At 35.1% G+C, this 12,690-nt stretch overlaps 1 protein-coding gene across 5 annotated transcripts in view; it reads right to left on the bottom strand.

Annotated features, from left to right (window-relative positions):
• Positions 1-12,690, bottom strand: part of CCDC171 (coiled-coil domain containing 171) — a 293,962-nt gene that overhangs the window by 118,402 nt on the left and 162,870 nt on the right. The gene's annotated exons all lie outside the window — the stretch shown is intronic.

Genomic DNA, 12,690 nt, shown 5'->3' with positions numbered 1-12,690 from the left:
GCTGGATTCCAACAGAGAACACACAGAGTCCAAAGAGAGCACAGAACCAGAGGACAGAAGGAATAGGCAAAAGACAGAAGCTTGTTGCCTTTTATGACTAAGTCCTAAAATCCATGCAGTGTTACTTCCTCCCTATTCTATTCGCACCCAATTTCAAAGAAAGGGAAATGGATTCCGCTCTTGATATGGAAATGGAAACGTTCTGGAAGCATTTGTGGGACCAGAAATATTGCTGTGGCCATTTTGGGAAATATCTTCCACAGCCTCCAAGTTGAAAGAAAGTGGTCAATGGAAACAGAAAAAAACTATAATTTAAGAAGATACAGAAACTATTTTTTAAAAGGAATGAAAAAATACCCCAGAGAATTAAAAGCTATTTTTAGGGGGGAAAAATGCCTACTAATATAAAACACTGAAATAGAAAAATTAAAAGAAACTTAAAAATTTTACCAGAATCTAAAGCAAAAAGACAGAAAACGTTATTTAAAATATAACCACCATGGAGGATTAAACCAGGATATTCAACTTTGCACAAGTTAATGGTTATTCTAGGAAGAGAGAAGGGGAGAAAAAAGAAAAAACAGGGAGAAGTGAGACTGATTTTGAAGCATCTACAAGTATTATTTTTACAGAGTAAAAATGTTAATCCTCCCACAGCTCTCCTGCCACCAATTCTGAATTGAATTTTGAGTAGACTAAATTACCAATACTCACTTGAAGAAAAGCATTTGAGAGCTAAACAGCTGCAGATTAAGACACTTACAGAATTATTCCAATTTTCATTTCTAGGTACTTTAACTAATTTTCTTTTTAAAAAAGTCTGTCACAGAGAGAAAATAAAATGCCCAAACTCTGAAAGAGAATGCTGTATTGGAAATACTATGAAGTTGGGCAGATGCTTAAAATCAAATTCTGACTCTAAAACCTACAAATATGTGACTTTGGGTAGATTTATTAATAACTTTGATCCTTAATTCATTGTATATTTATAATTTACATCTATGTGTTATTTTATTTTATCTTTACAGATAATTTTAAGGAGCACAGAAAATGTATATAAAGCAGGTAATCCATAATGGTTACTTATTGGTATGATTCAAGATCCTCATAGGATCCAGAAGTGTGATGGCCACATTCCCACTCTGCCTGTATCATCAAAGAAACATTCTCTGAGATAATGCTAGGATGACCGACCCACCCAATGCCGGGTCTCATCTACCTCCTTGTCTGTATTTTCGGTTACCAATTATGTGATTAGTGTTCTAAAGGCAGGAGGTGGTAGCATTCTGAATTCTGCAAAGGCAAACGAAAAAGTTCTATTTCTAATAGTGTAAACTGGAAAAATAGGCTCAAGTGAGATTCAGTCATAGATGAGAAGGAAGACTCGAGAGAGTTAGACAAAGCAGAGGAAAAGTAAATGCCTTTCACCTCTTTAATTATTTCTCTAGGTATAGTAAATGGTTACCACCATCCAAGCCTGAGAAACAAAAAGGAAACATTTTAACAACAGAATGGCCTAAAATCTCAAAGCCATGTATATAATGACTATCTCATAATAATTCTGTGAGCCATGTTGGAATTCAGGCAATGACTTGACCACCAGAGGCTGTCAAAGTAAACTGTATATCAAAGTATTGGGTTGGCTAAATAGGTTTGTTTGGTTTTTCCCGTAAGATTGCTCTAGTAGCACTTAGTTGTTTTTAACTTCATTTGAAACAATTTTATAGATTGTTTTGTGACAGCTGTCTTATCAGCGTGCATTTTTTAAAAGAACTTATCAAAACTGGCCCTGCCTAGTGTGGCTCAGTGGATTGAGCACCAGCCTGTGAACCAAACAGTCACTGGTTTGATTCCCAGTCTAGGGCACATGCCTGGGTTGCAGGCCACGTCCTCAGTAGGGGGGGCTTGAGAGGCAACCACACATTGATGTTTATCTCCCTCTCTTTCTCCCTCCCATTCCCTCTCTAAAAATAAATAAATAAAATCTTTAAAAAAATAAAAACTTATCAAAATTGGTGAATTTTTGTGTAGTCATTTTAATACTGAAGATGGAAGAAAATAAGCAATATTTTCATATATTATGCTTTATTATTTCAAAAAAGCTAAAAACACAACTGAAACACAAAAAAAGATTTGTGCAGTGTATGGAGAAGGTGCTGTGGCTGATCAAACGTGTCAAAAGTGGTTTGTGAAGTTTTGTGCTGGAGGTTTCTTGCTGGACGATGCTCCATGGTCAGGTAGACCAACTGAGGTTGACAGCAATCAAATCGAGATGTTAATTGAAAACAACCAACATTATACCACACAGGAGATTGTCAACATACTCAAAATATCCAAATCAATAAAGTTATTAGTGAAAATGAAAATGTGTCTTTATTTTACGGAAAAAACAGAGAGAATTTTTGGCCAACCCAATACAGTGATGAGTCTAGGGATAGTAAAAGAGATAGTAAAAAAGGGTTAGTAAAAAAGATATCAAATTGTACACACAGATATTTAACAGGACAGAAATCAACCAGTTGCCTACATGGAAACTACGCTAATAAAAGATTTTTATTAATTACAAGGAAAAAAAAAGAAAATCCTGTGAAATTCTCAATTCTAATCTAGACCTTAGCTAAATAAAGCACAGGCTTTGTCAGTTTAGACCAAAAGATCACGTGAATCAAAGTACTTGCCACCACCTGGGGACAGTGTACCACCAACTGCTGGAAGCGACCTAAGGCTAAGACCCATAACAAGTCATAAAATTGCTTTCTAACAGTATACATTACTATATGTACATGCATGTATAGTCTACATATTTACATATAAAATCAATGCAGGTAGAAATATAATTCTATGTAAAATTGTTTTATATTATATATGAACATATAAATGAAATATATATAATCTATTTATACAAAGTATATAATTGTATAGTATGTTTGTGTTTACACTTAACATACTATCCTAACATACGATACTAACATACTAACAGACACAGATGCAGTGTGTCTGTGTATGTATGTATATCTGTGTATACAGTTAAGTCCTCACTTAATGTCATCCATAGGTTCTGAGACTTTAAACAACATACAGGAGTGGGCAAAAAAATACATTTGCAGTTGTGAGTATGTGAAACACAGGGTTTATTCTTGTATTATTATTTATTAATGATTGTAGTATGTTTTGTATTACAATCACAAACCCACTTTTTCCCACCCGTGTATCTGTAGCACAGTAATCATAACAGCAGAGATGGCTCCCTTTACCAACTGTTTCTTACGTGCCAGCCCGTGCTGAGCATGTCACACGTATGCTCTCATTTAACTCCCCAACAAGAGGTTAAGTTGCTTGCCCAGGGGTAGATGGTGGCAGAGCTGGGGAGAGAACTAGGTGTTCCTGTTTCCACAGGCAGTCTTCTCCATCACACAGAGACCAAGCCATGCCACCAAACTAGCCTCAAACTGGCCGTTGGACGTCATCACCCTGAAGTTTCTGGTCTCTTTCCCAAGCTGAGTCCCAGCTCCCTGTGGGCAGTATAGGTGTGCATATAATAAAACAAATTTTACCACAGTCTTAATTGATACAGACAAGAGTTAAATTCCTATGACACCTCATCAACATTATAATGAAACGTTCAACAAAATGATGTTATTTGAGGACCTGCTGCATGTTTATGAATATAACTGAAAACTGGAAAATGAATGTGATTTTTCCATTAAAATTTTGATAATAAATAGTACAATTTCTTTTTGTAAACCTCAGAAAATAATTTCTGCTGCTTTGTAGCCTGAATAATTCAGAATATGATTAAGTGGCTCGATAGGGGAAAATCAGATTCATTGCTACTGAGTTTCCTTAAAGTGAGCAACATCTAACAGGAACACGCCCACTTTCAAGTCTAGGAGTAAAAATATCTGTTGTAAAACTTAAGAATGATTTTGTTAAAAGGCAAATAATTTTTTACTCTGTCATGAAAATACTATTACAATACACAAAGAAAACATAGCACTTATCAACTTTTCCTTTAAATAGGTGTGAAGCATTTTATTTTTCTTAAATATAAAATAAAAATTTCCTGCTTGATATATAACATTACAATTTTCAAAAATAACACTCTCTAAAGTTATTAGGGGCCCAACGAAAAGCCTTTTAAGTGATATTAACAAATGCATTTGGCTTTTACATAAAGCAACTTGATCATGTATATTGTCAGGTTCTTTGCAATTATTTTGTTTCTTAATCTACACAATACAAGCAATAATACTCATCTCTTAAAATGTTGTAACTGTTAAATAAAATAATACTAAGTGCCTTATAATGTGTCTAACCAAAGTGTATGCTCAGAAATGTTAGTTCTCCCTCTTTTTTAAAACTACACTACAAATAGCAAATTAACTTTACATAAAATTATTGGAATAAAAATCACCTATGTAGGGGGAAATTCATTGTTCTTTTTTATGTTCATTGCAAAACAAAACAGTTTATCTTTCCTCATCTGTCACACTGGCCAATGTTCTTGGTTTTGATTTGCTGTTACTGACATTTTAATGAAAATGCCTAATGATAGCTGAGGCTGCTGAGAAAGGGGCCAAGCAGGTGCTCTTGTACACCTGTCAGATGTACATGCCGACCTACATAAATATCCACAGCCTCAAAGCACACACACACCCCACTTAAACCATCTGTATTTTTGCACCAATAAATCTGTGTTTCTTGAGCTCTGCCCTGAAACTAAAAGCAGCTATGCTGTCAGGCTTAAATTATAAAATGCTCATCGCAATTTTAATATTAAAAAAATTAAAAAATTATTATATATTTTTCTGTTGTTCAACCTAACCAAAAATGGAAATAATTTTTTATGAATCCTTTAGCTTCCAGCTTGTACCTTCTCTGTTAAATTATTATTTTTTTTAAATGATGTGGGAGCTTTTGTTTTCTTGGTTCTTTTTTCTCTGACCTTGAAATATAATTGACTACTTTGTAAGTCTCAATGGTATAAGTCATTAGGAAGATAAAACATATATGGGATTAAAGTAAAAAAATGATAAGACTTTTAAATTAAGTAATGATGTTAATAATCCTACTTTATGAAATGGCTTATGAGAGATTTTAATTATTATTGTAATCAGGGTTTATCAACTAAATGTTTAAACTTTTTAAAGTAAATGAATTTTGGAGCTCTTATTCAAAAGTTTATTAGAGAAAATATGGCCATACATTGAAAATTATTAAATGACTTCATTACAACTATATCCTCAGAGTATGGCAAATAATTTTAATAATAATGTAAAGATTAGGACTTTTTTTAATAAAAAGAAAGTCAATATTCATGAAATGGGACCCTTTGCCACAATTATTATGACTCAAAAAAATCTTTGCAAACATGTCATTTGAAATTTGAAAACATTCTTTTTTCTTCTTGCTTCTTCTCTCCCATTCATAGTCTAAGTGTAATTAAGTTTTGAGAGTGAAAAATAATAAAGCACAGAGTTCATTTTCTATTAAAATCGAGACATAGGCGATAAAAATGCAGAGCAGCTGCAGAAGCTGAGGAATGATGCAGGGGCTAAGAAGAGGCCTGCGTCTTGGGGCCCTTTGAGGCTGTTAGAACTTGGTGGGATAGAAGCAAGCAGATGACAGAAAATGATGATGAAAGAGGCCGTGTGAGTCCTGGCGGTGTGGCTCAGTTGTTTGGAGTGTCGTCCAATAAACCAAAAGGTCATGGGTCAGGGCACATGCCTAGGTTGCTGGTTCAGTGCAAAGTCAGGGGTGTATGGAGAGGCAACTGCTCCACGTTTCTCACATTGATGTTTCTCTCCCTCTCTGTCTCTCCTTTCCTTCCCCGCTCTCTAAAATCAGTAAGTGCATCCCGGGGTGAAGGGAAAGGAGAAGGGGGGAGAGGGAAGGGGAGGAAAGGGAAAGGGAAAGGGGAAGGGAAGGGGAAAAGGAAGGGAGGAAGGAAGGGAGGAGGGAAGGGAAGAAGGGAGGGAGGGAGGGAGGCAGGGAGGGAGGGAGGAGGAAAGAAAAATGTGAATAAAAGCTGGATCAGAGTTAGACAAAGGAACTATTTGGGAGACTTGCTGTGAATAAATATTTTATTTTTTCCATAGCCATCCCCTTTTAACCAATGTCTAGGATTTTTCATGCACAGAATTATAAAACTGTGACAACTCAGCGAATATAAGGTTTTGTACTTGTTTCAGAAGCTCTCATCCATTACTACATCAAAAATGTCACCACTAAGATGCAGGTAGTCCTTTTAATTAAATTAAATATATCCCCACGAAACCAAAATACTACACTTTCCACATGGTAAAGGCTCAAATGTATGTATTAATTAGAAGACCAGATTTATTTTTTTTAAGACAGATAAATCAGGAGGTGACTTTTTAACTTTATAAATTCTTTGCTTTATCAAAAGATCCTATAAATATAAAAATATTTTAAAATTTTCTATAAGTAATCAACATACCAATTATGTTTCAGACGTGATTTAAGGTTATCAGAATTTAATAGATACCTAACTTTTCCCAGGAAAAACAAGAAACACCTATAACTATAGCTTTATTCTAAACCTAAATGATTGTCATTCTTAATGTCAAATTTATTAGAGAGAGCAAAATAAAAAAATCTGTTTTCATATAAGCAGTATCATTTCTTACAAGTCTTTCAGTTTCTCCCTACTCTAAAATATTTTTAAAGTAACACAAACCTAATGCCCATCAGCAGATGAATAACTAAGGAAACGATGTCACTTGTAGTATGAAGTCCTGTATGTAACTTAACATGATTAACAGATCATTTAAGGCTTGTTTAAGGCTCAAAGAGTGTAAGGCTACACACAACTGTGTCAAAAAGTTGGCAGGCTTTAATCCGTTTGCTTCCAGTCAGTGCCACGTGCCAACTAATACACCAAGATTCCTTCTTGGAGACTAACTCACCACTGGTTTCCCTGTTTCCACATAACCATGTGTACACACTGGCATGGAACCTAACAAGGACTTCTGGGATGACTGGTTAGAATAAGAGAGCTACATCCCTATTACGTTCTTTGCTATGGTACTGAAACCCAGTGGGCTCCTTCTAGGCCCCAGATTTCTGGGTTCTCTCTTTCTTCCCTTTTTATTTATGTTCACAAGCTAACAAATTCTTTCCTGAGTTCATCTTTCTTGTAATACCTTGTTCAAAGCAAAGTGTCATAACCAACAGACATAATCAATTCTTTCCAACCACTTCCCCTAGAACTACACCATCAGTAGTCTTAAATCATCACAAGAACCGTTTTCATAAATATTTTGCCACAGCTTACCATGAATTTCCATCTTTCCACCTCTGATGTGTTTCCTCGCCACAAACTGCCTGGTCTCTAAGCCACTGCCTCATGGTTTGGTAGTGGTTATAGCAGAAACCCATTTTAATGTACAAATTTACATATTAGCCCCCACAAGTATTTACCCAGAGGCTGAGACCCTCATTAAAGTAACTCTCTTTATTTTAATCGTTCTTTCACCTATTCCATTAACCTGGAGTATCTACCACCAAATAGAATTTGAGGTATATTAAGCATAAAAATGTAAGGCAGGGTCCAAGATAAAATTGTTAGTATTATTAGTTATTAAATTTAAATCCAAGCCTACTTGAAATCAAGAAGTAAAATACATTGGATATGTAGATTTTGTTGTCTTCTGAACTACTATACACCATATAAAATAAAGCTGCCTAACAAAACAGCCTCAGAGGTCCAGTGGTACTGAAGATATTATTAACCAGGTCAACAATATAAACTATCTCAAGAATAGTACTGTAGAGTTGGGGGCAGGGAAGAAAAACAAAGAGAGAAGTCTTTGGCTTGTTCTACTTTTTTCCACACTACATTTTCCATACGCACTTGTCTATAGTTACCAACAATAGAGAAGAAGCGTGATACGTCTAGCTAACTGTGGTTCCTGACTTGAAAGTGTGTTTCCTTCACAAACTTAGACTTCTTAGAGAATTTTATAACTATTACATTAGTTCCATTAATTCAGGATCAGCAATAGAATCACCTTATCTTTCCTAAACCTGTACATTTTAAGATTTTATCTTTGTCTTTGTCATTCTATAGTCTCATTACTATGTTTCAATGTATGTATTCATTTTTATTTATCCTGCTCATAGTACAATGTTACTCTTTCTTTAAATCTATAAAGTCTCTAGTCATTCTTGGTCAAAATATGAACTAGCTCTGATTTTGTTTCCATAAGTTTATTACACACTTTTTATTTTATTTTATTCCACTTTCATTCTTTTATTAAATAAGTCTAATTCGCTTTTTCTTTTCTGTTAACTTCCTGTTACCCACCACTTTGTCCCTCTGCAGAGCATTCTGAGTGACTTCCTCAACTATGTTCCAATTCGCTAACACCTTTACCTCTATATCTACCCAATGTTCAAACCATTCACCGAGTTTTTCATTTCAATGATGATATTTTCATTTCTGGCCTTGTAATTTCTATTCATGCCTTATTTCTCAGAACATTTAAAAACACTTATTTTAAAGTATCATTTAAAGTACCTTTCCACATCTTAAGTAGTATTCCTACCACCTGAGGTGCAAATTTGCTCATTTGATGTACAAGTCATTTCTTTACATGCTTTATAATACTGAATTTTCCATCAAAGTCTTTTGTGTGTTCTCTGAAGCATGCCTACTGAACATTTTCAAGTTTCTTCTACAAGCACACACTGGCTCTACAAGGGCTAGACCGTTTTAAAGCTAATTCTCAACTGAGCAGTCCTTGGATAAAGAAGTAACGTCAACTAAGACCCTACTTTGACGTATGGCACAGCCTGGGGTTCCAATTTCTTTGTGACTTTTTCCCACCCTGAAGCCTACATTTCCCTAATGTTATGATTATCAACTCTCATCCTCCAGCTAACTTTGCACACCCCAGTGAGCTATTTAAACTTCAATCCTTCTCTTGTTTACTGTTCAATATCCTCTTTATTTGTAGCATCTGAGCATTTGCTCACTTTGTTTTAAATTTGGCTAAATATCCCTCAATGCATTTGTTACATTCATCTAGTTTCCACTCCATGTGTTCAGAGTGAGAAGTCCTTTCACCTTAGCAAAACTTTGATAACCAAAACTGACAAGGACAGTATGGGAGAGATAAGTTACAAGACAACCATGACTAATTTCTCAGAACATTTGAGGAACAGATGTATTTTTACATCATCAATGCAGTTTATAAAATCATCACAACTAAGTGGGGCTTATTTCGGGAATGCAAGGCTGACTTCGCATTGTAACACTGACCAATGTACTGCACGAGTCAGCATACTGCACATGGGAAATACTTTGTGTGCCACACAGTCTCTGCACACAGTCTTCTTTGTTGGTTTGTCAGTTTTTCATGGTGCTTTAAACATGTAAATGCCATTCTTAGATCACAGGCCATACAAACACAGGCTGTGGGCCATTTTGCCAATGCCTTATATAATTCAACATGCTAACATAATTTCAAAAATTATATAATTATCTCAATAGATGTTTAAAATGCATTTGATAACATCCAAGATTTATTCATGATCTTTTAAATAATGCATAATATAGAAAGATAAGTCCCTTAACCCAATAATGATCATCAACTAAAAACCTGTAGCAAACTTCCTTCTTAAAGGAGGAATGTTAAAGAGTGGGAACAAGATAAGTATGCCTACTGTTTCCACTTGCACTCAGTTAACACTGTATCCCCACCAGTGCAGTCAGGAAGGGAAAAAATTAAAGGGTTAAAGTTTGAAAAGCAGAAACAAAACTGCCAACATAAATAAATAATTTTATGGTCTAATTAGAAATCCCTACAAAGTGCAAATAAAGTAGTATTCTATGTATTCATGGCCCACTACTTGGCTGACCTAGTCTCTAGGAACTCCTGGAGGAAGTAAATTAGGCAAGCTTTCTTCCAGAAAAAATTTCACATTAGTTTCTGTGTAGACACCACTGACCTAAGATTACCCCATGCAGATTATTAGGCAATCCTTAATGTGGGAGTCTCTCATCCAAGGCCCAATCTGCTGGTGGAGCCCAAAGCTTACTCTCCTACTTCCAGTGTTTGATTCTGTTCCCAATGCTAACTTTGATTTCCATTCATTAGGGTCTGTCGGTGGTGTTGTTTGTTTAATTCTTGTCCTTGGAGATTTCCTTTACTCTTAATACAGGAAGGGACTTGTCCACAGTCTAGCTGTGTTGTAGAGGAAGGCCTTCTTGAGCATCAAGTCCAAACTATGATTTATAAAAACTATTACATATAGAACAAATGATTAAAAACAAAACTCCAAATGTTAACACTGGTTATTTTCAGATAAGTTATAAGTAACTATGTTTTTCCTTCAGTAGTTTTCCCTATCTTTTATCCACGGCCTTATTTTTGTTTTAATAAAGAAGAATAAGCAATATAGTTTATTATTTAAAAGAAGTTATGCACAGGACATATTTAAAAAACTACTGTGAGGCCCTGGCCGGGTAGCTCAGTTGGTTAGAGCATCGTCCCAATACGCAAAGGTCGCAGGTTTGATCCCTGGTCAGGGCACATACAGTGAGAGAGAACAACAAATTGATCTCTCTCACTCTCTCCCCCCTCCTTTCTTCTCCCTTTCCCTCTCTCTCAAATCAATTTTCAAAAATTTTTTAACAACTATTCATTTATTATTGAAAAACAAAATACTATTTATCAATCATATACTTGCTTTTCAAACAGTCTTTTAATTAATGCTCATAAAAATCCTGTAAAATCCCTAATTTTGCAGAAGAGAAAACTAAGGCTCAGAAAGGTTAAATTATTTGCCCAAGTGACAGAACTGGGATTTGATTTCAGAAATGCTTGTTCCAAGGCCAGGGCTTTTTGTACTGAATCATGCTCCTCCCACAGGAGAGCATTTTCATATTGCCCCCTGCTAGTTCTAATTAAGAGATAGTAATTAAACAATTCTCCACTCCAGACAACAATACTTAAGCTGCTAGCATTTTAAAGAAATTAATACAAACAACTTTTTATCTGCTGGAAGAAACAACAACTAAACACAAACTACAAGCTGTTGTAAAGAGAAAAGACTCCGATATGACACAGTATTGTGTTTATTCAAAGAATGGTCAATTACATTACCTATCAATGGAACATGAAGCATAAAACTGTTGTTGTTGAGTGACCAATTTACTTGTAAAAATATTCAACTTGACTAGTAATCAAAGAAGTACAAAGAGTAACAATGACATATTAATCAAATAGGGAAAAAATTTTAAAAATAGTAATAGCCAAATGAGCAAACAGTAAAACTCTCATACATTTTTAGGAGAGGATGTAACTGGTAAAAATTTGCTGTAGGCCAATCTATAATATTCACTCTTTAAAACATAATGTAACTAGTAATTCTTACCTAGGAAATTATCCTGAGGAAATAATCACAGGTATGTAAATAAAGATTTAGCTCTGGGGTTGCTCATCTTAGAATTACTTGTAATAGCAAAAAAGAAGAAAAAGAAAAAGAAACTGGAAAGAATCTAAATCTACAATAGTAAGAAATTAGGTTAATAATTTTTAATAAAGTTTTGTATAAACTAAATCCCAGTTTCATTATTTATAGACCAAGAGACCCCAAGCAGCTCCACTGAGACCTCTCAATTTTACCAAAAAGCAATGGGAATAACCATAGTACCTATTTCACCAGGGTAATTTACGGATGATATAAAATTTCCGTGTAGGGAGCACAGCACAGAGCCGGGCACGTGCGAGCCGTCACTCAGTAGCATAAATACACGGGGGTTGGGAAAGCAGACGTGAACTCTTACTCCCTCCGTCCGCCTCTAATGGTTGTGCAAGTTTCGCAACCTCCTTATATCTCAGTTTTCTCAGCTACAGAATGAGAGTTTGTGTCAGGATTATATGAGATAACTGTTTAATAGTATTTAGCACAGTGCCTGACAAGCAGGAAGCTCTCAATAAATTTTGATTATTTTATTAGTACTATTAGTATTTAGGTATAGAATAAATATATATTATTTGTGTAATAAATTACATACTAACTGAGTCACTTACTGTATTAGGTATTACACCCAGTAGACAGGCTATGTAGTTTCATTTTGGTTTTCCTGGAATTAGTTGTCCCATTCCATTGTGTCTCACCTCACTGGTGAGAACTCCACAGTATTATAATCATCAACTAGAATACTATTACACTTTATGGCCAATATTTTTAAAAGATACCATAGTCCTAAGCCAATTAATGGAATTTTCTATGTAGCAACTATTTTATTGTAACTTTTCTTTTCCCTTCTGGAGAATTTTCCCACAAATAAGATGTCAAGGAGAACAGCTCTTCCTAACCAAACCTCCTTCATCCCCAAGCATGCACTCCTGAGAATCAGAGAGACCCAGACCCAGAACCTCTCCAAATAGAACAGATGTGTGGAGTTTCAAGGTCCAGAGGGCACAAAAAAGTAAAGAAAAACAAACAAGAAAAAAACAAGAAAGATAAATAAAACAAAGAAGAATATTATTATTTTAAAAAATGACTTTGTTTTACGTAGCAAGTAAAACCTACTTTTACATTTCCCATACATGTGAATCCTACTTGGAATTAAGGTCCCAGAGGCACATTTCACTCCATCCTTATAAGCTCTTAGAGGATAAAAATTTCGTATCTTGGGATCAGTTCCCTGCTCAG

The sequence above is a fragment of the Desmodus rotundus genome, chromosome 1, assembly GCF_022682495.2.
Source record: "Desmodus rotundus isolate HL8 chromosome 1, HLdesRot8A.1, whole genome shotgun sequence".
Lineage (NCBI taxonomy): Eukaryota > Metazoa > Chordata > Mammalia > Chiroptera > Phyllostomidae > Desmodus > Desmodus rotundus.
The sequence above is the reverse complement of the archived record's forward strand: the minus strand, read 5'-3'. Positions and strand labels throughout refer to the sequence as shown.